At 36.6% G+C, this 25,205-nt stretch overlaps 26 non-coding genes across 26 annotated transcripts; 10 read left to right on the top strand and 16 right to left on the bottom strand.

The window, feature by feature from the left end:
* Positions 1-2,020: 2,020 nt before the first annotated feature.
* Positions 2,021-2,093, bottom strand: Trnaa-agc. The gene has a single exon. It is a non-coding gene; the product is annotated as a tRNA-Ala (tRNA).
* A 1,242-nt stretch (positions 2,094-3,335) lies between these two features.
* Positions 3,336-3,408, bottom strand: Trnaa-ugc. The gene has a single exon. It is a non-coding gene; the product is annotated as a tRNA-Ala (tRNA).
* A 1,242-nt stretch (positions 3,409-4,650) lies between these two features.
* On the top strand, positions 4,651-4,723 carry Trnaa-agc. Its single transcript has one exon. It is a non-coding gene; the product is annotated as a tRNA-Ala (tRNA).
* Positions 4,724-6,991: 2,268 nt separating this feature from the next.
* Positions 6,992-7,064, top strand: Trnaa-ugc. Its single transcript has one exon. It is a non-coding gene; the product is annotated as a tRNA-Ala (tRNA).
* Positions 7,065-7,658: 594 nt separating this feature from the next.
* On the top strand, positions 7,659-7,731 carry Trnaa-cgc. Its single transcript has one exon. It is a non-coding gene; the product is annotated as a tRNA-Ala (tRNA).
* Positions 7,732-8,010: 279 nt separating this feature from the next.
* On the top strand, positions 8,011-8,083 carry Trnaa-agc. The gene has a single exon. It is a non-coding gene; the product is annotated as a tRNA-Ala (tRNA).
* Positions 8,084-9,391: 1,308 nt separating this feature from the next.
* Trnaa-cgc lies at positions 9,392-9,464 on the top strand. The gene has a single exon. It is a non-coding gene; the product is annotated as a tRNA-Ala (tRNA).
* A 1,214-nt stretch (positions 9,465-10,678) lies between these two features.
* Trnaa-ugc lies at positions 10,679-10,751 on the top strand. Its single transcript has one exon. It is a non-coding gene; the product is annotated as a tRNA-Ala (tRNA).
* Positions 10,752-11,407: 656 nt separating this feature from the next.
* Positions 11,408-11,480, top strand: Trnaa-ugc. Its single transcript has one exon. It is a non-coding gene; the product is annotated as a tRNA-Ala (tRNA).
* A 1,904-nt stretch (positions 11,481-13,384) lies between these two features.
* Positions 13,385-13,457, top strand: Trnaa-ugc. The gene has a single exon. It is a non-coding gene; the product is annotated as a tRNA-Ala (tRNA).
* Positions 13,458-14,782: 1,325 nt separating this feature from the next.
* Positions 14,783-14,855, top strand: Trnaa-ugc. The gene has a single exon. It is a non-coding gene; the product is annotated as a tRNA-Ala (tRNA).
* A 2,771-nt stretch (positions 14,856-17,626) lies between these two features.
* Trnaa-ugc lies at positions 17,627-17,699 on the top strand. The gene has a single exon. It is a non-coding gene; the product is annotated as a tRNA-Ala (tRNA).
* A 2,816-nt stretch (positions 17,700-20,515) lies between these two features.
* Positions 20,516-20,588, bottom strand: Trnaa-ugc. Its single transcript has one exon. It is a non-coding gene; the product is annotated as a tRNA-Ala (tRNA).
* Positions 20,589-20,881: 293 nt separating this feature from the next.
* Positions 20,882-20,954, bottom strand: Trnaa-ugc. The gene has a single exon. It is a non-coding gene; the product is annotated as a tRNA-Ala (tRNA).
* Positions 20,955-21,247: 293 nt separating this feature from the next.
* On the bottom strand, positions 21,248-21,320 carry Trnaa-ugc. The gene has a single exon. It is a non-coding gene; the product is annotated as a tRNA-Ala (tRNA).
* Positions 21,321-21,612: 292 nt separating this feature from the next.
* Trnaa-ugc lies at positions 21,613-21,685 on the bottom strand. Its single transcript has one exon. It is a non-coding gene; the product is annotated as a tRNA-Ala (tRNA).
* A 291-nt stretch (positions 21,686-21,976) lies between these two features.
* Positions 21,977-22,049, bottom strand: Trnaa-ugc. The gene has a single exon. It is a non-coding gene; the product is annotated as a tRNA-Ala (tRNA).
* A 110-nt stretch (positions 22,050-22,159) lies between these two features.
* Trnaa-ugc lies at positions 22,160-22,232 on the bottom strand. The gene has a single exon. It is a non-coding gene; the product is annotated as a tRNA-Ala (tRNA).
* An 842-nt stretch (positions 22,233-23,074) lies between these two features.
* Positions 23,075-23,147, bottom strand: Trnaa-ugc. Its single transcript has one exon. It is a non-coding gene; the product is annotated as a tRNA-Ala (tRNA).
* Positions 23,148-23,257: 110 nt separating this feature from the next.
* On the bottom strand, positions 23,258-23,330 carry Trnaa-ugc. The gene has a single exon. It is a non-coding gene; the product is annotated as a tRNA-Ala (tRNA).
* A 110-nt stretch (positions 23,331-23,440) lies between these two features.
* Positions 23,441-23,513, bottom strand: Trnaa-ugc. The gene has a single exon. It is a non-coding gene; the product is annotated as a tRNA-Ala (tRNA).
* Positions 23,514-23,806: 293 nt separating this feature from the next.
* Trnaa-ugc lies at positions 23,807-23,879 on the bottom strand. The gene has a single exon. It is a non-coding gene; the product is annotated as a tRNA-Ala (tRNA).
* Positions 23,880-23,982: 103 nt separating this feature from the next.
* On the bottom strand, positions 23,983-24,055 carry Trnaa-ugc. Its single transcript has one exon. It is a non-coding gene; the product is annotated as a tRNA-Ala (tRNA).
* Positions 24,056-24,161: 106 nt separating this feature from the next.
* On the bottom strand, positions 24,162-24,234 carry Trnaa-ugc. Its single transcript has one exon. It is a non-coding gene; the product is annotated as a tRNA-Ala (tRNA).
* A 103-nt stretch (positions 24,235-24,337) lies between these two features.
* Positions 24,338-24,410, bottom strand: Trnaa-ugc. The gene has a single exon. It is a non-coding gene; the product is annotated as a tRNA-Ala (tRNA).
* Positions 24,411-24,696: 286 nt separating this feature from the next.
* On the bottom strand, positions 24,697-24,769 carry Trnaa-ugc. Its single transcript has one exon. It is a non-coding gene; the product is annotated as a tRNA-Ala (tRNA).
* Positions 24,770-25,205: the final 436 nt, after the last annotated feature.

The following is a 25,205-nucleotide window of genomic DNA, read 5'->3' on the forward strand; positions in this document are numbered from 1 at the left end:
TTTCAAATTCAACGATTTCTTTTTTTAATTTTATACACTTCAGAAACACCTATGGACACAAAACTTGGGATCATCTCAAGTGGTAGAGGGCTCGCTTTGCATTCGAGAGATACCGGGATCGTTCACGGCTTCTCCAATTCAGCTGCATTTGTTTATAATATCTTGTCTGTTACTTCATTTCATTTTCCTTTACATTCGGAATACCAGGATTTTTTTTAAATTTTCACATATATAACAGCAACAAACAGAGCGCTCGCTTTGCATGTGAGAGGTAACGGGTTCGATACCCGGATTCTCCAAGGAGGCTACTTTTGTTTTTAATAACTTTTCTATTACTTCATTGCTTTTACTTTTGAAATACCTGGCTTTTCTTTTTTTAATTTTCATATACAGAGTAAAAAACCATGGTCACTAACTGGGAATTAGCTCAGGTGGTAGAACGCTCGTCTTATATTCAGGAGGTACCGGGTTCGAAACACTGAATCTCCAGTGAGGATACTTTATTTTTAATAACATGCCCATTGCTTCATTCCATTTTCATTTACTTTTGAAACTTTGGAGTTTTTTTTTAAAATTTTCATGTACATATCAAAAACCTATGACCGCTAACCAGCAATTATCCCAGGTAGTAGGGTGCTAGGATTCTGTAATGAATATACTTTTCCTTTTTAATAACTTGCTAATTAGTTCATTTCACTTACATTTACATTTGAAAACACCGGGATTTTTTAAAATTTTCAAGTACACAACAAAATCCTCACTTTGCTCAGCTTAGAATTAGCTCAAAATATAGGGCGCTCGCTTTGCATGTGATACGTACCGGGATCAGTCAACGGATTCTCCAGACATCTTATCTCTTGTTTCATTTTATTTTTATTTACTTTTGAAATTCCCGGAATTTTATTTTCATTTTCATATACATAACAATAAGCTGGGGGCGCCAAGCGAGGAATTAGTTCAGATGGTAAAGCGAACGCTTTGCATGTGAGAGGTGTCGGTATCAATGCCATGATTTTCCAATTGAGATGCTTTGCTTTTAATAACTTGTCTATTACTTGATATCTTTCTCAATTTCTTTTGAATTTCCGGTTTTTTTATAAAATATTCATATATATAGTAAAACCTTTGCCTACTCATAGAATTAGCTCAGAATATAAGGCGCTCGCTTTGTTTGCCTATGAAAAGATGAAAACAAACCCAGAATATCAAAAGTAAATGAAATCAAGCAATAGGAAAGCCATTAAAAACAAAAGAAACTTCACTGGAGAATCTGGGAATCGATCTCTACACCTCTCGCGTGCAAAGTGAGCGCTCTACAATCTGAGCTAAATACCCGGCTGCAGACCAAAAACTTTTGTTTTGTGTATATACATTTAAAAAAAAACAACCTTGAAAAGAAATGTAAATGAAATGAATGGACAAGGATATTAAAAGTAGATTTAATTGAATAAGCTAGGTATCGATCTAGCTATCTTTCACAAGCAAAGCGAGCGATCTACCGTCTGAACTAATTCTCTGATTAGTGTCTGAATGCCTATCATCTGCTTTTGTTCTGTATATGAAAATTCAAAATAATCCCGGCATTTTGAATCTAAATGAAAATGACATCAAGTAATAGAGAAATTATAAAAAACGAAAGAAGCTTCTTTGGTGGATCCGGGTATCGATCCCGGTACCTCGCACACGCAAAGCAAGTGCTCTGCAATCGGAGATAATTTCCCAGTCCGCGCCTACAAATGTTTTTTGTGCATATGAAAAGTTGAAAACACCCGGAATATGAAAACTAAATGAAACAAATAGACAAGTTATCAAAAACGAAAGAAAATTCGTTTGAGAGTCTGAGCATCCAGGTACCCCTCACACTCAAGACAAGATCTCTGCCATTTTGGACAATTCCCCAGTTAGCAACCATAGGTTTTTGTTATATATATATGAAAATTTAATAAACTTCCAGGAATTTCAGAACTAAGTGTAAATGTGTGTAATAGACAAATTATTAAAAGGTAAAAAGTAGATTTATTGGAGAATCCGGGTATCGATCCCGGTACCTCTCGCATGCTAAGCGAGCGCTCTACCATCTGAGCTAATTCCCCGCACTCCTGCTGTCGGCGTTTGTTGTGCATATGAAATATTGAAAACAAAGTCAGGACGTCAAAACTAAATGAAATCAAGTGATAGATAAGTTATTAAAAGCAAATGTAGTATTACTGGAGAATACGGACATCGATCCCGGTAGCTCCCGCATGCAAAACGAGCGCACCACCTCTTGAGCTAAAATCTTTGTTAGCGACCATGGATGTTTGTTATGCATATGAAAACAAAAAAAAATCGCAGAATTTAAAACGCATATGAAAAGGAACTCAAGAGACAACGAAATTAAAGAACGAAATTAGTTTTACTGGAGAATCTGGATATCGATCCTGGTATCTCTCGCATGTAAAGCGAGCGCTCTACCAACAGAGAACATTTGGCGGTTAGTAAATACAGCTTTTGTTTGTTTTGTTTTTGTTTTTGTTTTTCCAGTTTCAGCTCTTGAGCTGTGGCCATGCTGGGGCACCGCCATTGTGGTGAAAGAGTACAGCAGGGATCACCACCCCCTGCCGGAGCCTCGTAGAGCTTTTAGGTGTTTTCGCTCAATAAACACACACAACGCCCGGTCTGAGAATCGAAACCGCGATCCTGCGACCGCGAGTCCGCTGCCCTAACCAGTAGGCCATTGCGCCTCTACAATGTTTTTTTTAAAAACTCGGAATTTCAAAAGTAAATGAAATCAAATAAAAGTAATGTTATGAAAATGAAACGCAGCTTTCCTGAAGAATCCGTAAATTGATACCGGTTCCTCTCGCATGGAAAGCGAACGCTCTACGTCTTCAAGTATTTCCTCGCTTAACGGACGTAGGTTTTTTTTTATGTATATGAAATTTTTTATTAAAAAATCAGGGCATTTCAAAAGAAAATGAAATGAAACGAGACAAGATATCAAAACAAAAGTAGTATTACTGAAGAATCAGTGAACTGATCCGGGTACATATTGCATGCAGAGTGAGCGCCCTATATTCTGAGCTAATTCTACGCTTAGTAAACACAGATTTTGCTACGTACATGAATATTCTTTAAAAGCCCCGGAAATTCAAAAGAAATTGAAAAGGATATCAAGTAATAGACAAGTTTTAAAAAGAAAGTGGCTCGTTGCATTGATACCATTACGTCTCGCGTTGTAAGGTGAGCCTTTACTGGCTTTGGTCATGCATGTGAAATGTTTTTTAAATTCCTGAATTTCGAAATTCAATGAAAAATATCAATTGATAAATTATTAAAAATGAAAGAAGTCTCCTTGGAGAATCCGGGTATCGATCCCGGTACCTCTCGCATGCAAAGCGAGCGCTCTACCATCTGAGCTAATTCCCCAGCTAGCCTCTCTCTACGTTTGTTATTCATATGAAAAGTTTAAAGCAAACCCAGCATATCAAAACTAAATCAAACAAAAGAATCTTCAGTGGAAAATCCGGGTATCGATCTCGCATGCAAAGCGAGCGCACTACAATCTGAGTTAATTCCCCGGGTACAGACCAGAGATTTTTCTTATGTATATTTTTTTAAACCTAGAATTTCAAATGTAAATGAAAATAAAAAGAAGTAATAGACAAGTTATGGGTCTTTTCCCTTTGAATAACAGTGACAAACGAAATATACACTGCCGATAGTTGTTGTTGACAAACAACGGCAGTAATATTATTCAGCTGAATACACGTTATTGATTGGTTGAAATTACCGAAATTCTGGTTTTATTTAAATTTTCGTATACAAAACAAAAGCACATGATACGGATTCAGTCACTGACCGGGGAATTAACTCCGACTGTAGATCGCCCGCTTTGATTGTGAAAGGTGTCGGTATCAATGCCATGATTCTCCAATTGAGATGCTTTGTTTTTAATAACTTGTCTATTACTTGATATCTTTCTCAATTTCTTTTGATATTTCCGGTAAACCTATGTTTACTCAGATTATGGAGCAATTGCTTTGTATTCGATATGTACGGATTCTCCAGTAATACTATTTTTGTTTTGATATCTTATCTCTTGTTTCATTTCATTTCCATTTACTTTTCAAATTCCCGAATTTAAAAAAAATTTTTCGTATAATTAAAAAAAAACGTGTGAAATAGTTAAGAGGGTAGAACGCTCATTTTGCGTGCGAGAGGTACTGGGATCGATTCCCGAATTCTTCTAGAAATCTACGTTTCATTTTAATAACTTTTGTTTTATTTCATTTCATTTACTTTTAAAACTTCTGGGTTTGTTTTTTTTCATTTTCATATACATAACAAAAGCTTTGGTGACTTACCTGAGAATTGGCTCTGTTGGTAGATCGCTTTGCATGTATGAGATACTTTGGATCGATGTCCGGATTCTTCTGTGAAACCAATTTCGCTGATTTCATTTTCATATGCTTTTTAAATTCTACGGTTTTTTTTCCATATGCGTAACAAACATCCACGGTCCCTAAGAGGGAGTTTTGCATGCGGGAACCACCGGAATCGTTGTCCGCATTCTCCAATTATGTTTTGTTTGTTTTTAATAACTTCTCTATTACTTGATTTCATTTAGTTTTGATATTTTTGCAAAACAAACGTCAAAAGTAGTTATCCGGGGAATTAGCTCAGATGGTAGAGCGCTCGCTTAGCATGCGAGAGGTACCGGGATCGATACCCGGATTCTCCAACAAAGTTTCTTATCGTTTTAATAATTTATCCGTTACATGATATCATTTGCACTTGGGGATCTTTTCGGTTTGAACGGCAGTTTTTACCAATTTCTAAGTAACTAAAAAATGTTGAACTTCGTATACTGGTAGAATGTGTTTATAAAACATCTTTTTCTCTTGGCTTTATTGAGAAAATTCTATAGTTTGTAAGATATTTATGGTTCTTCTTCAATTTCTGCAATTTCAACCAATCAATGACGTCTATTGAGGTGAAAACATTCTGTGCGTATGAATATGTCCCTCCTTTAGGAAACAGATTGGGTTTATTTACATTTCTGAAGAAAAAAAGATACCCTTCCCCCCACCCCTAACCCTAACTAACCGTAACCCTAAAACAGATTGAAATGCAATAGATCGATACTAGGGTCAGAATTATGGGTGACAATTTCATATGACACCGCTAGAAAAAACTGCCGTTCAAACCGAAAGGATCCAATATATCAAAAAACCGATTGTTGCGTATTGAGGAATTAGCCCAGATGGTAATGAGCTAACTCGGATTCTCCATTGAAGTTTCTTTTGTTTTTAATAACTTGTCTATTACATGATTTCATTTAGTTTTGATAGTCCGGCTTTGTTTTCAACTTCCCATATGTATAACAAATGCCTGTAACCGCTGACATAACAATTACCGGGGTCGCCAACCGAAGAATAAGCTCAGATGATAGATCGCACGCTTTGCATGTGAGAGGTGTCGATATCAATTCCATGATTCTCCAATGGAGCTGCTTCGCTTTTACTACTTGACTATTACTTGGTATCTTTTTCAATTTCTTTTGAATTTCCGGGTCCGGGAAACCTATCTTTATTCAGCGTAGAATTAGCTCAGAATATAGGGCGCTCGCTTTGTATGCGGTATATTCCGGGATCAGCTCACGGACTCTCCAGTAATGCTACTTTTGTTTTCGAATCTTATCCCTTGTTTCATTTTATTTTTATTTACTTTTGAAATTCCCGAATTTATTTCAAAATTTTCATATACACAGAAAAGCCTGGTATCTCTTCAGTTTGAACGGCAGTTTTTTCTAGCAGTGTCATATGAAATTGTCACCCATAATTATGACCCTAGTATCGATCTATTGCATTTCAATCTGTTTTAGGGTTTGGGTTAGGGGTGGGGGAAGGGTATCTTTTTTACTTCACAAATGTAAATAAACCCAATCTGTTTCTTAAACGAGGGACATATTCATAAGGCACAGAATGTTGTTTACCTGAATAGACGTCAGTGATTGGCTGAAATTGCAGAAATTGAAGAAAAAAAACAACAAATATCTTACAAACTATAGAATTTTCTCAAAAAAGCCAAGAGAAAAAGATGTTTTATAAACACATTCTACCAGTATAGGAAGTTTAAAATTTTTTAGTTACCTACAAATTATGTTAAAAAACTGCCGTTCAAATCGAAAAGATCCAGCGAGCGCCCTATATTCTGAGCTAATTCTACGCTGAGTAAACAGGTTTTGCTATGTATATGATTATTCTTTAAAAGCCCCGGAAATTCAAAAGAAATTGACAAAAATAACAAGTAATGGACAAGTATTAAATAGAAGGTGGCTCATTGCATTTATACCATTACGTCTCACATTGTAAAGTGAGCACTCGTCTGGTGACCGTTCACTGGTTTTTGTTATGCATATGAAAATTTTTTTAAATTTCCGAATTTCGAAATTCAATGAAAGATAGCAATTGACAAATTATTAAAAACGAAAGCAGTTTCCTTGGAGAATCCGGGTATCGATCCCAGTACCTCTCGCATGCAAAGCGAGCGTTCTACCATCTGAGCTAATTCCTCAGCTTGCTTCTGTAGACGTTTGTTATGCATATGAAAAGTTTAAAGCAAACCCAGAATATCGAAACTAAATCAAACAAAAGAATCTTCAGTGGAGAATCCAGGTATCGATCTCGCTACCATCTCGCATGCAAAGCGAGCGCTCTACCATCTGAGCTAACTCACCGGGGACACAGCTGAGATTTTTGTTATGTATATAATTTTTATTTTTTAAATCTTACAATTTCAAATGTAAATGAAAATATAATGAATAGACAAGTTATGGGTCTTTTCCTGTGTACTACTAGCGAAGAGTGATCCCGATGCGCGCAAGCGCGTACTCGCGCAACCGTGCTAGCAAGTCATGACTAGTTTGTTTTTAATAACTCGTCTATTACTTCATTTCATTTAGTTTTCAACATTACATATACAAAACAAACATCCAAACCAGTTGTCCGGGGAATTAGCTCAGATGGTAGAGCTCTCGCTTTGCATGCGAGCGGTACCGGGATCGATACCCGGATTCTCCAACAAATCTTCTTATCGTTTTATTAATTTGTCTCTTACATGATATCATTTGCAATTTAATAAAATTCCGGGAATGTTATTAAATTTTCTCTTGGCTTTCTTAAAAAACATCTATAGTTTGTAAGATATTTGGGTTTTTTTTCTGCAATTTCAACCAACCACTGACGTCTATTGAGGTAAAAAAAAAACATTCTGTGCCGTATGAATATGTCCCTCGTTTAAGAAACAGATTGAGTTTAATTACATTTGTGAAGAAAAAAAATATACCCTTCCCCCCACCCTAACCCTAACTAACCCTAACCCTAAAACAGATTGAAATGCAATAGATCGATACTAGGGTCAGAATTATGGGTGACAATTTCATATGACACCGCTAGAAAAAACTGCCGTTCAAACCGAAAGGATCCAATATATTAAAAAAACCGATTGTTGCGTATTGAGGAATTAGCCCAGATGGTAATGAGCTTGCCCGGATTCTCCATTGAAGTTTCATTTGTTTTTAATAACTTGTCTCTTACATGATTTCATTTAGTTTTGATATTCCAGCTTTGTTTCCAACTTCTCATATGTATAACAAATGTCTGTAACCGCTGACCGGGGAATTAGCTCAGATGGTAGAGCGCTCGCTTCGCATGCGAGAGGTACCGGGATCGATACCCGGATTCTCCAACAAGTCTTCTCAACGTTTTGATAATTTTTCTGTTACATGATATTATTTGCACTTAGTTTTGAATTTCAGGGAATTTCACTAAATTTTCGTATATATCAAAAAACTAGTGGTTACGTAATTGGGAGTTAGCCCAGATGGCCAGAGAGCTTGCCTGGATTCTCCAATAATGCTACTTTTGTTTTTAATAACTTGTCTATTATTCGATTTCATTTAGTTTTGATATTCCTACTTTGTTTTCAACTTTTCATATGCATAACAAATGCTCGTAACTGTTGGCTGGGGAATTAGCTCAGGTGGTAGAGCGCTCGCTTAGCATGCGAGATGTACCGGGATCGATGCCCGGATTCTCCAATGAAGCTACTTCTTACTTTTAAAAGTTTGTCTATTGCTTGATTTCGTTATCACTTAGTTTTGAAATTCTTGGATTTTTTTTTAATTGTCATATACATAACAATAACCGGGGTCGCCAACCGAGGAATTAGCTCAGATGATAGAACGCACGTTTTGCATGTGAGAGGTGTCGATATCAATTCCATGATTCTCCAATGGAGCTGCTTCGCTTTTACTACTTGACTATTACTAGGTATCTTTATCAATCTCTTTTGAATTTCCGGGTCCGGGAAACCTATGTTTATTCAGCGTAGAATTCGCTCAGAATATAGGGCGCTCGCTTTGTATGCGGTATATTCCGGGATCAGTCCACGGATTCTCCAGTAATGCTATTTTTGTTTTCGTATCTTATCCCTTGTTTCATTTTATTTTTATTTACTTTTGAATTTCCCGAATTTATTTTAAAATTTTCATATACATAAAAAAACCTGGGATCTTTTCGGTTTGCACGGCAGTTTTTTCTAGCAGTGTCATATGAAATTGTCACCCATAATTATAACCCTAGTATCCATCTATTGCATTTCAATCTGTTTTAGGGTTAGGGTTAGGGTTAGGGGTGTCGGAAGGGTATCTTTTTTACTTCACAAATGTAAATAAACACAATCTGTTTCTTAAACGAGGGACATATTCATACGGCACAGAATGTTGTTTACCTGAATAGACGTCAGTGATTGGTCGAAATTGCAGAAATTGAAGAAAAAAAAACAACAAATATCTTACAAACCACAGAATTTTCTCAATAAAGTCAAGAGAAAAAGATGTTTTATAAACACATTCTACCAGTATACGAAGTTTTAAAGTGTTTAGTTACGTGGAAATTATTTCAAAAAACTGCCGTTCAAACCGAAAAGATCCAAAACCTGTGTGAGAAATAGTTGAGAGGGTAGAGCGCTCATTTTGCGTGCGAGAGGTACCGGGATCGATTCCCGGATTTTTCTGGAAAGCTATTTTAATAACCTTTGTTTTATTTCATTTCATTTACTTTTGAAACTTCTGGGGTTTTTTTCATTTTCATATACATAACAAAAGCTGTGGTTACTAACCTGGGAACTGGCTCTGTTGGTAGATCGCAAGTTTTCTTATCGTTTTATTTATTTGTCTCTTACATGATATCATTTGCAATTTAATAAAATTCCGGGAATTTTATTAAATTTTCGTAAATATATAAAAAAAACCGATGGTTACGTAATGGGGAATTAGCCCAGATGGCAGAGGGCATGCTCGGTTCCAACTTCTCATATGTATAACAAATGCCTGTAATCGTCGACCGGGGAATTAGCTCAGGTGGTAGAGCGCTCGCTTCGCATGCGAGAGGTACCGGGATCGATACCCGGATTCTCCAACAAGTCTTCTTATCGTTTTGATAATTTTTCTGTTACATGATATTATTTGCACTTAGTTTTGAATTTCAGGGAATTTCACTAAATTCTCGTATATATCAAAAAACTAGTGGTTACGTGATTGGGAGTTAGCCCAGATTGCAGAGAGCTTGCCCGGGTTCTCCAATAATACTACCTTTGTTTTTAATAACTTGTCTATTATTTGATTTCATTTAGTTTTGATATTCCTACTTTGTTTTCAACTTTTCATATGCATAACAAATGCCCGTTATTGATGGCTGGGGAATTCACTTGGTTTTGAAATTCTGGGATTTTTTTTTTTAATTGTCATATACATAACAATAACCGGGGTCGCCAACCGAAGAATTAGCTCAGATGATAGATCGCACGCTTTGCATGTGAGAGGTGTCGATATCAATTCCATGATTCTCCAATGGAGCTGCTTCGCTTTTACTACTTGTCTTTTACATGGTATCTTTTTCAATCTCTTTTGAATTCCCGGGTCCGGGAAACCCATGTTTATTCAGCGTAGAATTAGCTCAGAATATAGGGCGCTCGCTTTGTATGCGGTATATTCCGGATCAGCCCACGGGTTCTCCAGTAATGCTACTTTTGTTTTGATATCTTGTCTCTTTTTTCACTTCATTTTCATTTACTTTTGAAATTCTCGAATTTATTTTAAAATTTTCATATACATAAAAAAAAAACTTGTGTGAGAAATAGTTGAGAGGGTAGACCGCTCGTTTTGCGTGCGAGAGGTACTGGGATCGATTCCCGAATTCTTCTGGAAAGCTACGTTTCATTTTAATAACTTTTGTTTTATTTCATTTCATTTACTTTTAAAACTTCCGGGGTTTTTTTTTTTCATTTTCATATACATAACAAAAGCTCTGGGGACTAACCTGGGAACTGGCTCTCTTGCTAGATAGCTTTGCAAGTGTGAGATACTTTGGATCGATTTCCGGATTCTTCTGTGAAACTAATTTCGCTGATTTCATTTTCATATGCTTTTTAAATTCTACGATTTCCTTCCATATGCATAACAAACATCCACGGTCCCTAAGAGGGAGTTTTGCATGCGAGAGCCACCGGGATCGATGTCCGCATTCTCCAATTATGTTTTGTTTGTTTTTAGTAACTTCTCTATTACTTGATTTCATTTAGTTTTGATAGTCCGGCTTTACATATACAAAACAAACGTCCGAAGTAATTGTCCGGGGAATTAGCTCAGATGGTAGAGCGCTCGCTTTGCATGCGAGAGGTACCGGGATCGATACCCGGATTCTCCACAACTTTTCTTATCGTTTTAATAATTTATCCGTTATCATTTGCACTTGGGGCTCTTTTCGATTTGATCGGCAGTTTTTAACAATTTCTAAGTAACTAAAAAATGTTAAACTTCGTATACTGGTAGAATGTGTTTATAAAACATCTTTTTCTCTTGGCTTTATTGAGAAAATTCTATAGTTTGTAAGATATTTGTTGTTCTTCAATTTCTGCAATTTCAACCAATCAATGACCTCTATTGAGGTGAAAACATTCTGTGCCGTATGAATATGTCCATCGTTTAGGAAACAGATTGGGTTTATTTACATTTGTGAAGAAAAAAAAGATACCCTTCCCCCCACCCCTAACCCTAACTAACCCTAACCCTAAAACAAATTGAAATGCAATAGATCGATACTAGGGTCATAATTATGGGGGACAATTTCATATGACACCGCTAGAAAAAACTGCCGTTCAAACCGAAAAGATCCAATATATCAAAAACCCGATGGCCACGTGATGAGGAATTAGCCCAGATGGTAATGAGCTTGCTCGGATTCTCCATTGAAGTTTCTTTTGTTTCTAATAACTTGTCTCTTACATGATTTCATTTAGTTTTGATATTCCAGCTTTGTTTTCAACTTCTCATATGTATAACAAATGACGGTAACTGCTGACCGGGGAATTAGCTCAGGTGGTAGAGCGCTCGCTTTGCATGCGAGAGGTACCGGGATCGATACCCGGATTCTCCAACAAATCTTATAGTTTTGATAATTTGTCTGTTAACGATATCATTTGCACTTAGTTTTGAAATTCTGGGATTTTTTGTTTAATTGTCATATACATAACAATAACCGGGGTCGCCAACCGAGGAATTAGCTCAGATGATAGATCGCACGTTTTGCATGTGAGAGGTGTCGATATCAATTCCATGATTCTCCAATGGAACTGCTTCGCTTTTAATACTTGTCTGTTACCTGGTATCCTTTTCAATTTCTTTCGAACTTCCAGGGCATTTAAAAAAATATTCATATACATAGCAAAACCTATGTTTATTCAGCATGGAATTAGCTCAGGATATAGTGCACTCGCTTTACATGCGATATGTACTGGGATCAATCCACAGATTCTCCAGTAATACTACTTTTGTTTCCATATCTTGTCTCTTGTTTCATTTCATTTTCATTTACTTTCGAAATTCCCGAATTTAAAAAAAAATTTCGTATACATAAAACACACCAATGTTTGTTAACCGGGGAAATAGCGGAAAGGGTAGAATGCTCGCTTTACATATGGGAGGTAGCCGTAGCGATTCCTGGATTCTTCACGCGGTGTTTCATTTTAATAACCTGTCTTTTATTTCATCGCATTTAATTTTGAAATTCCGGTTGTTTGTTTCTTTTCTAAATTTTCATTTACATAACAAAAATGCGGTCACTAACTGTGTAGTTGGCTCTGGTACACCAAAAGTATTTGCATGTGAGACGCACCGAGAACGGTGTCCGGATTCTCCCGTGAAACTAATTTCGTTTTCAATAAATTGTCTATTATGTGAGTTCATTTTCATTTGCTTTTAAATACCACGATTTTTCGGGAGGGGCGGTGGACCGGAGCGTAGGGAGGACCTCACGGACTTCCACGTCGGTTCTCCGCGACTCTCGGGGCGGAAGCGGAATGCTGTGAAGGGCCGATCACAGCCATTGACGTGGAGGAGGCATTGTCGGACAACGGCGAGGACAAGTCGCCGGGACAAGATGGTCTTCCATACAAACTGTATTATAGCATGCTAGACTTGTTTGGACACCTACTTGCATGCGTCTATAACAACTGGCAGTAGAAGTGGGGTATTCCCAAGTCTGTGAGCCGGTGACGCTGCTACGAAAGGCCCCAAACAAGGGGGACGTAATTGATAATTTTAGGCCCATCACTCTGCGTAACACAGAAGATTTTGGCCAAGGTATTAACAAAAAGGTTGGCGCAGGTCATGGATAGTCTTGTTGGGGAGGCCCAAACATACATCATGATTCTATTTTCCACGATTTTCTAAAAAATTATTATATATATATAACAAATATTTCTGGGGTCTTACCGTGGAATTAGCGTAGTGGGTAGAGCGCTCGCCTGACATGCTAAAAGTATCGGGAATCGATGTCTTTATTCTCCAACACGCTAATTTTGTTTTCGATATCTCGTCAGTTTTTTTTTTTTATTTTGGCTTTTAAAATTCTGGGTTTTGTAAAATTTTCGTACGCAAAATAAAAACTATGATCCATAATCGGGGAATTAACTCAGATAGTAGAACGCTCGCTTTGCATATGAGAGGTACTAGGATCAATTCCCAGAATCTCCAATAAAACTACTTTCGTATTTGATATCTTGTCTATCACTTGATTTCCTTTTCATTTAATTTTGCAATTTTTTTTTTTTAATTTCCATATACATGACAAAAGGTTGCGTCCACTGAACGAGGAATAGGCTCAGATGGTTGACTGCTCACTTTGACTGCGAGAGGTACCGGAATCGATACCTGGATTCTCCATTGAAACTACTTTTAGTTTTGATATCTTCTTTATTACTTCATTTCATTTACATTTCAAATTCAGCGAATTTTTTAAAAAATTATTATATACCCAACAAACATGATTCCTAGTTAACGGGGGAATTAGCTCAGTCGGTAGAGTGCTCGCTTTGCATGCGAGAGGTACCGGGATCGATACCCGGATTCTCCAATAATGTAAACTCTTGTTTTTGATATCCCGCCTATTACTTGATATCATTTGCATTTGAAATTACGTGTTTTGTGAAATTTTCATATTCATAACAAAAACGTTTGATCCATAACCTGGAAATTAACACGCTTTGCATGCAAGATGTCCTGGGATCGATTCCCAGATTCCCAAATAAAGCTACTTCTGTTTTTAATATCATGCCTATCACTTTCATTTACTTTCGCAATTCCGGTTTTCTTTTTCTATATCTTGATATACATGACAAATAGTTGCGTGCACTAGACCTAGATGACTCATATGGTAGATTGCTCGCTCTGACTGCGACAGGTACTGGAAATAATGCCCGGATTCTCTAATGAAACTACTTTTCGTTTTGATATTTTGTGTATTACGTGATTTCATTTTCATTTACTATTGGAATTCCGGGGTTTTTTAAAATTTACATATACGTAAGAAAAAACCAATCATCTCTAACCGGGGAATTATCTCAGCTGGTAGAGCGCTCTCTTTGTATGTGAAAGATACCAGAAAGGACCTATGGATTCACCAGTGATACTAATTTTACTTTTAATAATTTGTCTATTGCTTGAATTCATTTTCATTTACTTTTGAAATTCCGCCATTTTTTAAATATATAATGACAAACACGCATCGATGCTGACCAGGTAATTAGCGCATAGGGTAAAGCACTCACTTTGCATGCGAGTGGCCCGGGAATCGATATCCGGATTTTCCAATGAAGCTGCCTTTATTTCGAATAAGTTATGTAATACTTAATTTTATTTTTCTTTACTTCTGAAATTCCAGGATTTTTTCTTAATTTTTTTTCCTAAATGTTCGCTTTTTTTTTCTAATAAGTTGTCTAAAACTTTTTTACATTTTTCTTTTCTTTTGAAATTCTGGGTCTTTTCAAATTTTCAAATACATAAAAACAACAACACAACGCTAGTCCCTCACCGCGGAATTGGATCAGAGCGTAGAGCATTCGCTTTGCGTGCAAGATGTGCCAGGAATCGATACCAGAATTCTCCAAAACTACTAATTATGTTTTTGATAGATCGTCTATTGCTTAATCTCATTTGAAATTCCGGGCTTTGGAAAATTTTCATATACATAACAGAAACGCTTGATCTCTAACTGGGAAATTAACTCAAATAGTAGAACGCTCGCTTTGCATGCGAGAGCTACTGGGATCGATTCCCGGGTTCTCCAATAAAGCTATTTTCGTTTTTGATATCTTGTCTATTACTTGATTTCATCTTCATTTACATTTCAAATTCCGCAATTTTTTATAAATTATCATATACACAACAAACATGTTAAGTGGGGAATTAGCTCAGATGGTAGAGCGCTCGCTTTGCATGCGAGAGGTACCGGGATCGATACCCGGATTCTCCATTGAAGAGATTTTTGCTTTTATAAGTTGTCTATTACATTTTCCTTTACTTTTGAAATTCCGGGTTTTTGTTGTTTTTTTTCATTTTCATATACATAAAAAAATGCTGCAGTCTCTTACCGCGGAATTAGGTCAGAGAGTAGAGCGCTCGCTTTGCATGTGTGGAGTCCTACCAATCGATTCCAGGATTCTCTAATAATGTCAATTTTGTTTTTGATAACTCGTCTATTACTTGATATCATTTGCATTTGAAATTTCTGATTTCGTAAAATTTTCAAATACTTAACAAAAAACGGGGAATTAAATCAGATAGTAGAACGCTCGCTTTGCATGCGAGAGATACTGTGATCGATTCCCGGAATCTCCAATAAAGCTACTTTTGTTTTTAATATCTTGTCTATCACTTGATTTCATTTTCATTTACTTTTCAAATTCAGATTTTTTTAATTTAATTTTCATATACATGACTAAATTTTGTGTGCACCAAAAGGGGTAGATCGATCGCTTTGATATCAACAGGTACCAGGATTGATGCCCCGTTTCTTCAATACAGCTAATTTTCATTTTAATATCTTGTCTATTAATAAGATTTCATTTTCATTTACAGTTGAAATTCCGAGGTTTTTTTTTTAAATTTCTACATACATAACAAAAACAAATATTCACTCACAGGGGAATTACATCAGAGGGTAGAGCGATCGATGCATGGATTCTGGGATCGATGCATGGTCCTGGGATCGATGCATGGATTCTCCGATGAAGCTAATTTTTTTTCTGATCTCATTTATTACTTAATTTCATTTTCATTTACTTTTGAAATTCCGCGTTGTCTGAAATTTTTCATATACATAACGAAAACTTATGGTCATTAACCGGGGAATTAGCCCAGGTGATAGAACGCTCGCCTTAACTTAAAATCAGAATTTTAGGCTAAATATCAGTAGAAAAAATACCCAAAAAGGCTAAAAAATTCTAAACATGACAAAAAAATGCTGAAGACTAATTATATCAAAATGCCTAATTTTTATTTACATTTTTATTTACTTTTTTTAATTGTATTCAGCATTGAGAAATACCTTCTTGAATTTCACTGATTTGATCACTTTCAGCTGCAGGTCTTGACTTCTGTATACATTCAAGGTCCCAATCTTGTTAGTTATGTGTTTTGGAATATCGAAGATTTTGCAACATTTGCCATATCTTTACAGGCCATATTTTATTGACAGTATTGATCTAAGCATAGGAAAATGCATTTTGTTTTTCAATTTTGATTTGACTACACCCATACTACTGAACAACCGTTCAACTTCTGCATTTGCGTTTGGCAATGTCAATAGATTAATGGTAAAATTTGCAACATCTCTAAAAGGATTTCCCCCAGTAGCATCTTTATATCTTTATATTCCAAGACTTCCAGTCAGAATGCCTCAGTATTAGACGTATTTGTCCATTTAACTAAATGAATGCTATTAAACTGAATTTCAGTTGAAGCATTTTGTTCTTCATTTAAATGCATTGCTTCTAAGACAGGTAAAATTGGTTCTTTGAAATGCTGCAAAATATTCTTTACTGAAAAACATTTGATATTCTTCAGTATATTAATATTTCCTGGCAAATGGTGCTTGAACTCTTTATAAAGGCAGAGTAAAAATTGTGCTCTTTTACGAATATTATTTTCTTCGGTGGCTGTTAAAGTCTTCTTGATAATCATTTCTGCTATCTTTCACTCGAACAGTAGCCTAAATTTGTTGATTGGGATCCAGAAATTTTTCAATAGAAGCATCCGGATCAAGAGAATTAATTCTACATGCTGGCAACACTATCATATTAGCAACACATTTGATCAAATTTGAAAGGTCTTCAAGTAATTTTGTTTTGTCGACAGTGTTTGATTCAAATAGTTTATTCATTTCCTGAACATGTTTTAAAATTGGATGCAAAAATAAAAGTTAAAGTTCATTCGTAGAATCACAAAAAATTTCATGTAACGTTTGTGCTGTAAAGCATTTTTCCTTTGTAGTTATAGTTTAGAAGTGAGTTTGGCTTAAAATTCCATTTACCGCAGGTTCTATTGACAGTCACCTAGTTGTACAAGAATTCACGATCTTCAAAGGCTCTTTATCATTGATAGCAAGGTAAAGTTGTTTGTAGGCACTTTGTCTTGTTGAAGAATGAAAGGACCATTTATAGGTTTCGGATACTAAAAATTCTAAATTTACGGGCAAGCATTCAGCACAAGTGTGGGATACTGCCAACTGTAAAGAATGACATACAAATCTAAATAGAATTAATGATGGGACTTCTTTTAATTTCTGGAAAACACCATTGTTGACTCCTATCATTACTTTAGCATTGTCGGCTCCTATAGCCATTAAATTTTTTATATCTAATTTCTTTTTCACCAATTCAATTTTTAAGGCATCTACAATGCCATCTGCACTACATGTTTCTAAAAATACCATACTGAGAGATGTATGTACCACATTTTTGTGAGGGTCACTATAATATATAACAATTCCTAACAACTTGTTTATCGATATATCATTGGATTCATCTAATAACAGGCTAAATTTTCTATCTCCTATATAAGAAATCAAATCTCCATCAAAATATGGAGCTAGAACATTTATCACAATATTTGCACATCTTGTACGATAAAGCTACTTTTTGTTTTTAGTAGCTTGCTCATTATTATTTTATTTTATTGTCACTTACTTTGGCAATTCCGGTTTTTTTTTTCCATATACAAATCAAAACCGTCTCGCTGCTAACTGGTGAATTAGCTCAGACGGTAGAGCGCTCGCTTTGCATGTGAGAGGTACCGGGATCGATACCCGGATTCTCCAGAAGAGCTACTTTTGTTTTTAATAAATTGTCTACTACTTCCTTTCATTTATATTTGAATTTCCGAGATTTTTTTAAAATGTTCATGTACGTTACAAAAGCGTTAAAAACCCTACCGGGGAAATAGCACAGCTGCTAGGTCCTCGATTTGCAACTGAGAGCTACCGGGATCAATGCCCGGAATCTCCATGAAAGCTGGTTTTCTTTTTAATAACTTGTCTATTACTTCATTTCATTTATTTTTGAAATACCTTGGTTTTCTCTTTTTTTAATTTTCATATATAGAGCAAAAACCCATGGTCACTAACCGGGAATTAGCTCAACTGGTAGAGAGCTCGGCTTATATTCAGGAGGTACCGGGTTCGAAACACTGAATCTCCAGTGAAGCTACTTCTGTTTTTAATAACATGTCTATTACGTCATTTCATCTTCATTTACTCTTAAAATTTTGGGTTATTAAAAATTTTCATGGGCATATTAAAAACCTATGACAGCTAATCGCTAACCGGGAAATTACCCCAGGTGGCAGAGCGCTCGCTTTGCATTTGATAGGTAACGGGGTCGATGCCCGGATTTTCTAATGGATATATTTCTGTTTTTTATTAACTTGCAAATTTTTTCGTTTCACTTTCATTTACATTTCAAATTCCGGGATTTTTGTTTAATATTCATATACATAGCAAACCCTATGTTTACTCAGCGTAGAATTAGCTCAGGATACAGGGCACTCGGTTTACATGCGATATGTACCGGGTGCAGTCCACGGATTCTCCAGTAATACAACTTTTGTTTTGTTATTATATCTCTTGTTTCATTTTATTTTTATTTACTTTTGAAATTCCAGGAATTTAAAAAAAATTTTCATAGGTGTAAGAGTGGCTGTGTGGTAAGTAACTTGCTTACGAACCACATGGTTTCGGGTTCAGTCCCACTGCGTAGCACCTTGGGCAAGTGTCTTCTACTATACCCTCGGGCCGACCAAAGCCTTGTGAGTGGATTTGGTAGACGGAAACTGTAAGAAGCCCGTCGTATATATATATATATATATATATATATATATATTATATGTAGAAAAATACAAACTGGGACAAGAACGTAAAACATTTAGAAGACGATACAAAAAACACGGACGGGACATTCGAAGCCTTCAATCTTCAGTCAAGAACCGGATCATCGTAGCAATTTAGGCTGATTAATCTTAGATCGCTCCGATCCGGCCAGCCCAAAGGAAAAACTAAGCTACGATATATATTGAACCATTTCTTATTTTGATTACAATTTAATGACTTGTACTAGAATGGTGTATTTTATTTAATTTTAAAGTATTTAATAATTCAAGTATTGTTTTAGTTTTCACTTATGTATATATATTTATTAATTAATTATTTTATTGTTCTAGTTTATTTTCAACCTGACGAGTGACTGTATTTATACCGAAGTGATTTCTCTACTACTATAATCATTTCTTAACTATAGCCACGAAACACGTGTCGTTATTCTACAAAATATATACGTTTTTATTATTATTTTTTTTTTGTAATTTACTTAATCATTGACATTTTATTGTTATTTTAATTTTAATAATATGTAATTTTCTAGATGGTGTAATTTAATTGTTCATTTTGAATTGATAAAAGGAGTTTTTTTCTAATTTTATATATATATATTATATTGTGTGAAATTTGATTTAATATTTCTAAATTGAATTTTTTTCTTGTAAGTTTGGATTTTATTCCCTCAAATAATTATATATATGTATGTATGTATGTATGCATGTATGTATGTAAGTATGTATGTATGTATGTATGTATGTATGTATGTATGTATGTATGTATGTATGTGTGTGTGTGTATATGTTTGTGCGTCTGTGGTTGTCCCCCCAACATCACTTGACAACCGATGCTGGTGTGTTTACGTTCCCGTAATTTAGCGGTTCGGCAAAAGAATAAGTACTAGGCTTACAATAATAAGTTCTGGGGGTCGATTTGCACGACTAAAGGAAGTGCTCCAGCATGGCCGCAGTCAAATAACTGAAACAAGTAAAACAGTCAAGAGAGAATAAAGAGTATACATAAAAAACGTATGTTCTTCAACCGGGGAAATATTTGAGGGGGTAGAGCACTCGCTTTGCATTCGAGGAGTATCGTGATCGAATCCCAGGTTCTGCAGGAAAGCTGCGTTATATTTTAATATCTTTTCTTTTAATTCGTTTCATTTACTTTTGATATTCCGGTTGTTTTCGTATATTTTTATTTTCATACACATGACAAAACTTGTGGTCACTAACCGAGAAATTGGATCTGTTGGTAGATCGCTCCCGGTTAGTGAACATAAGTTTATTTTATGCATATGAACATTTCTATTTTGAGTAAACGTAGGTATTTTGTTATGTGTATAAATATTTAGAAAGTAGACCCGTAAATGTAAAGGAAGTTGAGAAAGATATCAAGTATTGAAGACAACGATGTTCCACTGGAGAAATCCGTGAGCACTCAACCATTTGAGCCAATTCTCTGGCGAGTGTTCACGGGCTTTTTTTATGAATATCAAACTTTTATAAAATTCCCGATTTTCAAAACAATATATAAGTGATATATAGCAGTTGAGAAATTATTGAAATAGAAAGAATCTTCATTGGAGAATCCGGGTAAGGATCCCGGTACCCCTCGCATGCAAAGCGAGCGCTCTACCATCTGAGCTAATTCCCCATTCCACAGGTTGCCGATGTTAGAGAAATATGAAAGGTTGAAAACAAACCCGAAATATCAAACGTAAATGTAATCAATAGGCAAGTTATGAAAAACAAAAGAAACTTCATTGGAGAATCCGGGTATCGATCCCGGTACCTCTCGCATGCAAAGCGAGCGCTCTACCATCTGAGCTAATTCCCCCCTCCAGAGGTTGCTGATGTTAGATAAATATGAAAAGTTGAAAACACACCCGGAATATCAAACATAAATGAAATCAATAGGCAAGTTATGAAAAATAAAAGAAACTTCAATGGAGAATCCGGGTATCGATCCCGTAACCTCTTGCATGCAAAGCTAGCGCTCTACCATCTGAGCTAATTCCCCATTCCACAGGTTGCTGATGTTAGATAAATATGAAAAGTTAAAAACAAACCCGGAATATCAAACGTAAATGAAATCAGTAGGCAAGTTATGAAAAACAAAAGAAACTTCAATGGAGAATCCGGGTATCGATCCCGGTACCTCTCGCATGCAAAGCGAGCGCTCCACCAACTGAGCTAATTCCCCCTTCCACAAGTTGGTGATGTTAGATAAATATGAAAAGTTGAAAACAAACCCGGAATATCAAACGTAAATGAAATCAATAGGTAAGTTATGAAAAACAAAAGAAAGTTCAATGGAGAATCCGGGTATCGATCCCGTAACCACTTGCATGAAAAGCTAGCGCTCTACCATCTGAGCTAATTCCTCATTCCACAGGTTGCTGATGTTAGATAAATATGAAAAGTTGAAAACAAACCCGGAATATCAAACGTAAATGAAATCAATAGGTAAGTTATGAAAAACAAAAGAAACTTCAATGGAGAATCCGGGTATCGACCCCGGTACCTCTCGCATGCAAAGCGAGCGCTCTACCATCTGAGCTAATTCCCCCATCCACAGGTTGCTGATGTTAGATAAATATGAAAGGTTGAAAACAAACCCGGAATATCAAACGTAAATGAAATCAATAGGCAAGTTATGAAAAACAAAAGAAACTTCAATGGAGAATCCGGGTACCGATCCCGGTACCTCTCGCATGCAAAGCGAGTGCTCTACCATCTGAGCTAATTCCCCCCTCACAGGTTGCTGATGTTAGATAAATATGAAAGGTTGAAAACAAACCCGGAATATCAAACGTAAATGTAATCAATAGGCAAGTTATGAAAAACAAAAGAAACTTCAATGGAGAATCCGGGTATCGATCCCGGTACCTCTCGCATGCAAAGCGAGCGCTCTACCATCTGAGCTAATTCCCCCCTCACAGGTTGCTGATGTTAGATAAATATGAAAGGTTGAAAACAAACCCGGAATATCAAACGTAAATGTAATCAATAGGCAAGTTATGAAAAACAAAAGAAACTTCAATGGAGAATCCGGTCATCGATCCCGGTACCTCTTGCATGCAAAGCGAGCGCTCTACCATCTGAACTAATTCCCCCCTCACAGGTTGCTGATGTTAGATAAATATGAAAGGTTGAAAACAAACCCGGAATATCAAACGTGAATGTAATCAATAGGCAAGTTATGAAAAACAAAAGAAACTTCAATAGAGAATCCGGGTATCGATCCCGGTACCTCTCGCATGCAAAGCGAGCGCTCTACCATCTGAGCCAATACCCCCCTCCACAGGTTGCTGATGTTAGATAAATATGAAAAGTTGAAAACAAACCCGGAATATCAAACATAAATGAAATCAATAGGCAAGTTATGAAAAACAAATGAAACTTCAATGGAGAATCCGGGTATCGATCCCGCTACCTCTCGCATGCAAAGCGAGCGCTCTACCGCCTGAGCTAATTCCCCCTTCCACAGGGGGCTGATGTTAGATAAATATGAAAGGTTGAAAACAAACCCGGAATATCAAAAGTAAGTGAAATCAATAGGCATGTTATGAAAAACAAAAGAAACTTCAATGGAGAATCCGGGTATCGATCACGGTACCTCTCGCATGCAAAGCGAGCGATCTACCATCTGAGCTAATTCCCCCATCCACAGGTTGCTGATGTTAGATAAATATGAAAAGTTCAAAAAAAACCCGGAATATCCAACGTAAATGAAATCAATAGGCAAGTTATGAAAAACAAAAGAAACTTCAATGGAGAATCCGGGTATCGATCACGGTACCTCTCGCATGCAAAGCGAGCGATCTACCATCTGAGCTAATTCCCCCATCCACAGGTTGCTGATGTTAGATAAATATGAAAAGTTGAAAACAAACCCGGAATATCCAACGTAAATGAAATCAATAGGCAAGTTATGAAAAACAAAAGAAACTTCAATGGAGAATCCGGGTATCGATCACGGTACCTCTCGCATGCAGAGCGAGCGATCTACCATCTGAGCTAATTCCCCCATCCACAGGTTGCTGATGTTAGATAAATATGAAAGGTTGAAAACAAGCCCGGAATATCCAACGTAAATGAAATCAATAGGCAAGTTATGAAAAACAAAAGAAACTTCAATGGAGAATCCGGGTATCGATCCCGGTACCTCTCGCATGCAAAGCGAGCGATCTACCATCTGAGCTAATTCCCCCATCCACAGGTTGCTGATGTTAGATAAATTTGAAAGGTTGAAAACAAACCCGGAATATCAAACGTAAATGTAATCAATAGGCAAGTTATGAAAAACAAAAGAAACTTCAATGGAGAATCCGGGTATCGATCCCGGTACCTCTCGCATGCAAAGCGAGCGCTCTACCATCTGAGCTAATTCCCCCATCCACAGGTTGCTGATGTTAGATAAATTTGAAAGGTTGAAAACAAACCCGGAATATCAAACGTAAATGTAATCAATAGGCAAGTTATGAAAAACAAAAGAAACTTCAATGGAGAATCCGGGTATCGATCCCGGTACCTCTCGCATGCAAAGCGAGCGCTCTACCATCTGAGCTAATTCCCCCATCCACAGGTTGCTGATGTTAGATAAATTTGAAAGGTTGAAAACAAACCCGGAATATCAAACGTGAATGTAATCAATAGGCAAGTTATGAAAAACAAAAGAAACTTCAATGGAGAATCCGGGTATCGATCCCGGTACCTCTCGCATGCAAAGCGAGCGCTCTACCATCTGAGCTAATTCCCCCCTCCACAGGTTTCTGATGTTAGATAAATATGAAAGGTTGAAAACAAACCCGGAATATCAAACGTCAATGAAATCAATAAGCAAGTTATGAAAAACAAAAGAAACTTCAATGGAGAATCCGGGTATCGATCCCGGTACCTCTCGCATGCAAAGCTAGCGCTCTACCATCTGAGCCGATACACCTCTCCACAGGTTGCTGATGTTAGATAAATATGAAAAGTTGAAAACGAACCCGGAATATCAAACGTAAATGAAATCAATAGGCAAGTTATAAAAAACAAATGAAACTTCAATGGAGAATCCGGGTATCGATCCGGGGACCTCTCGCATGCAAAGCGAGCGCTCTACCATCTGAGCTAATTCCCCATGTTGCTGATGTTAGATAAATATGAAAAGTTGAAAGCGAACCCGGAATATCAAACGTAAATGTAATCAATAAGCAAGTTATGAAAAACAAAAGAAACTTCAATGGAGAATCCGGGTATCGATCCCGGTACCTCTCGCATGCAAAGCGAGCGCTCTACCATCTGAGCTAATTCCCCCTTCCACAGGTTGCTGATGTTAGATAAATATGAAAAGTTGAAAACAAACCCGAATATTAAACGTAAATGAACATAGGCAAGTTATGAAAAACAAAAGAAACTTCAATGGAGAATCCGGGTATCGATCCCGGTACCTCTCGCATGCAAAGCGAGCGCTCTACCATCTGAGCTAATTCCCCATGTTGCTGATGTTAGATAAATATGAAAAGTTGAAAACGAACCCGGAATATCAAACGTAAATGTAATCAATAAGCAAGTTATGAAAAACAAAAGAAACTTCAATGGAGAATCCGGGTATCGATCCCGGTACCTCTCGCATGCAAAGCGAGCGCTCTACCATCTGAGCTAATTCCCCATGTTGCTAATGCTAGATAAATATGAAAAGTTGAAAACAAACCCGGAATATCAAACATAAATGAAATCAATGGGCAGGTTATGAAAAATAAAAGAAACTTCAATGGAGAATCCGGGTATCGATCCCGTAACCTCTTGCATGCAAAGCTAGCGCTCTACCATCTGAGCTAATTCCCCATTCCACAGGTTGCTGATGTTAGATAAATATGAAAAGTTGAAAACGAACACGGAATATCAAACGTAAATGAAATCAGTAGGCAAGTTATGAAAAACAAAAGAAACTTCAATGGAGAATCCGGGTATCTATCCCGGTACCTCTCGCATGCAAAGCGAGCGCTCTACCATCTGAGCTAATTCCCCCATCCACAGGTTGCTGATGTTAGATAAATATGAAAAGTTGAAAACAAACCCGGAATATCAAACGTAAATGAAATCAATAGGCAAGTTATGAAAAACAAAAGAAACTTCAATGGAGAATCCGGGTATCGATCCCGGTACTTCTCGCATGCAAAGCTAGCGCTCTACCATCTGAGCTAATTCCCCCATCCACAGGTTGCTGATGTTAGATAAATATGAAAGGTTGAAAACAAACCCGGAATATCAAAAGTAAGTGAAATCAATAGGCATGTTATGAAAAACAAAAGAAACTTCAATGGAGAATCCGAGTATCGATCCCGGTACCTCTCGCATGCAAAGCGAGCGCTCTACCATATGAGCTAATTCCCCATTCCGCAGGTTGCTGATTCTTGATAAGTATGAAAAGTTGAAAACAAACCCGGAATATCAAACGTAAATG

Source organism: Octopus sinensis, linkage group LG5, assembly GCF_006345805.1.
Source record: "Octopus sinensis linkage group LG5, ASM634580v1, whole genome shotgun sequence".
NCBI classification, from domain to species: Eukaryota; Metazoa; Mollusca; class Cephalopoda; order Octopoda; family Octopodidae; genus Octopus; species Octopus sinensis.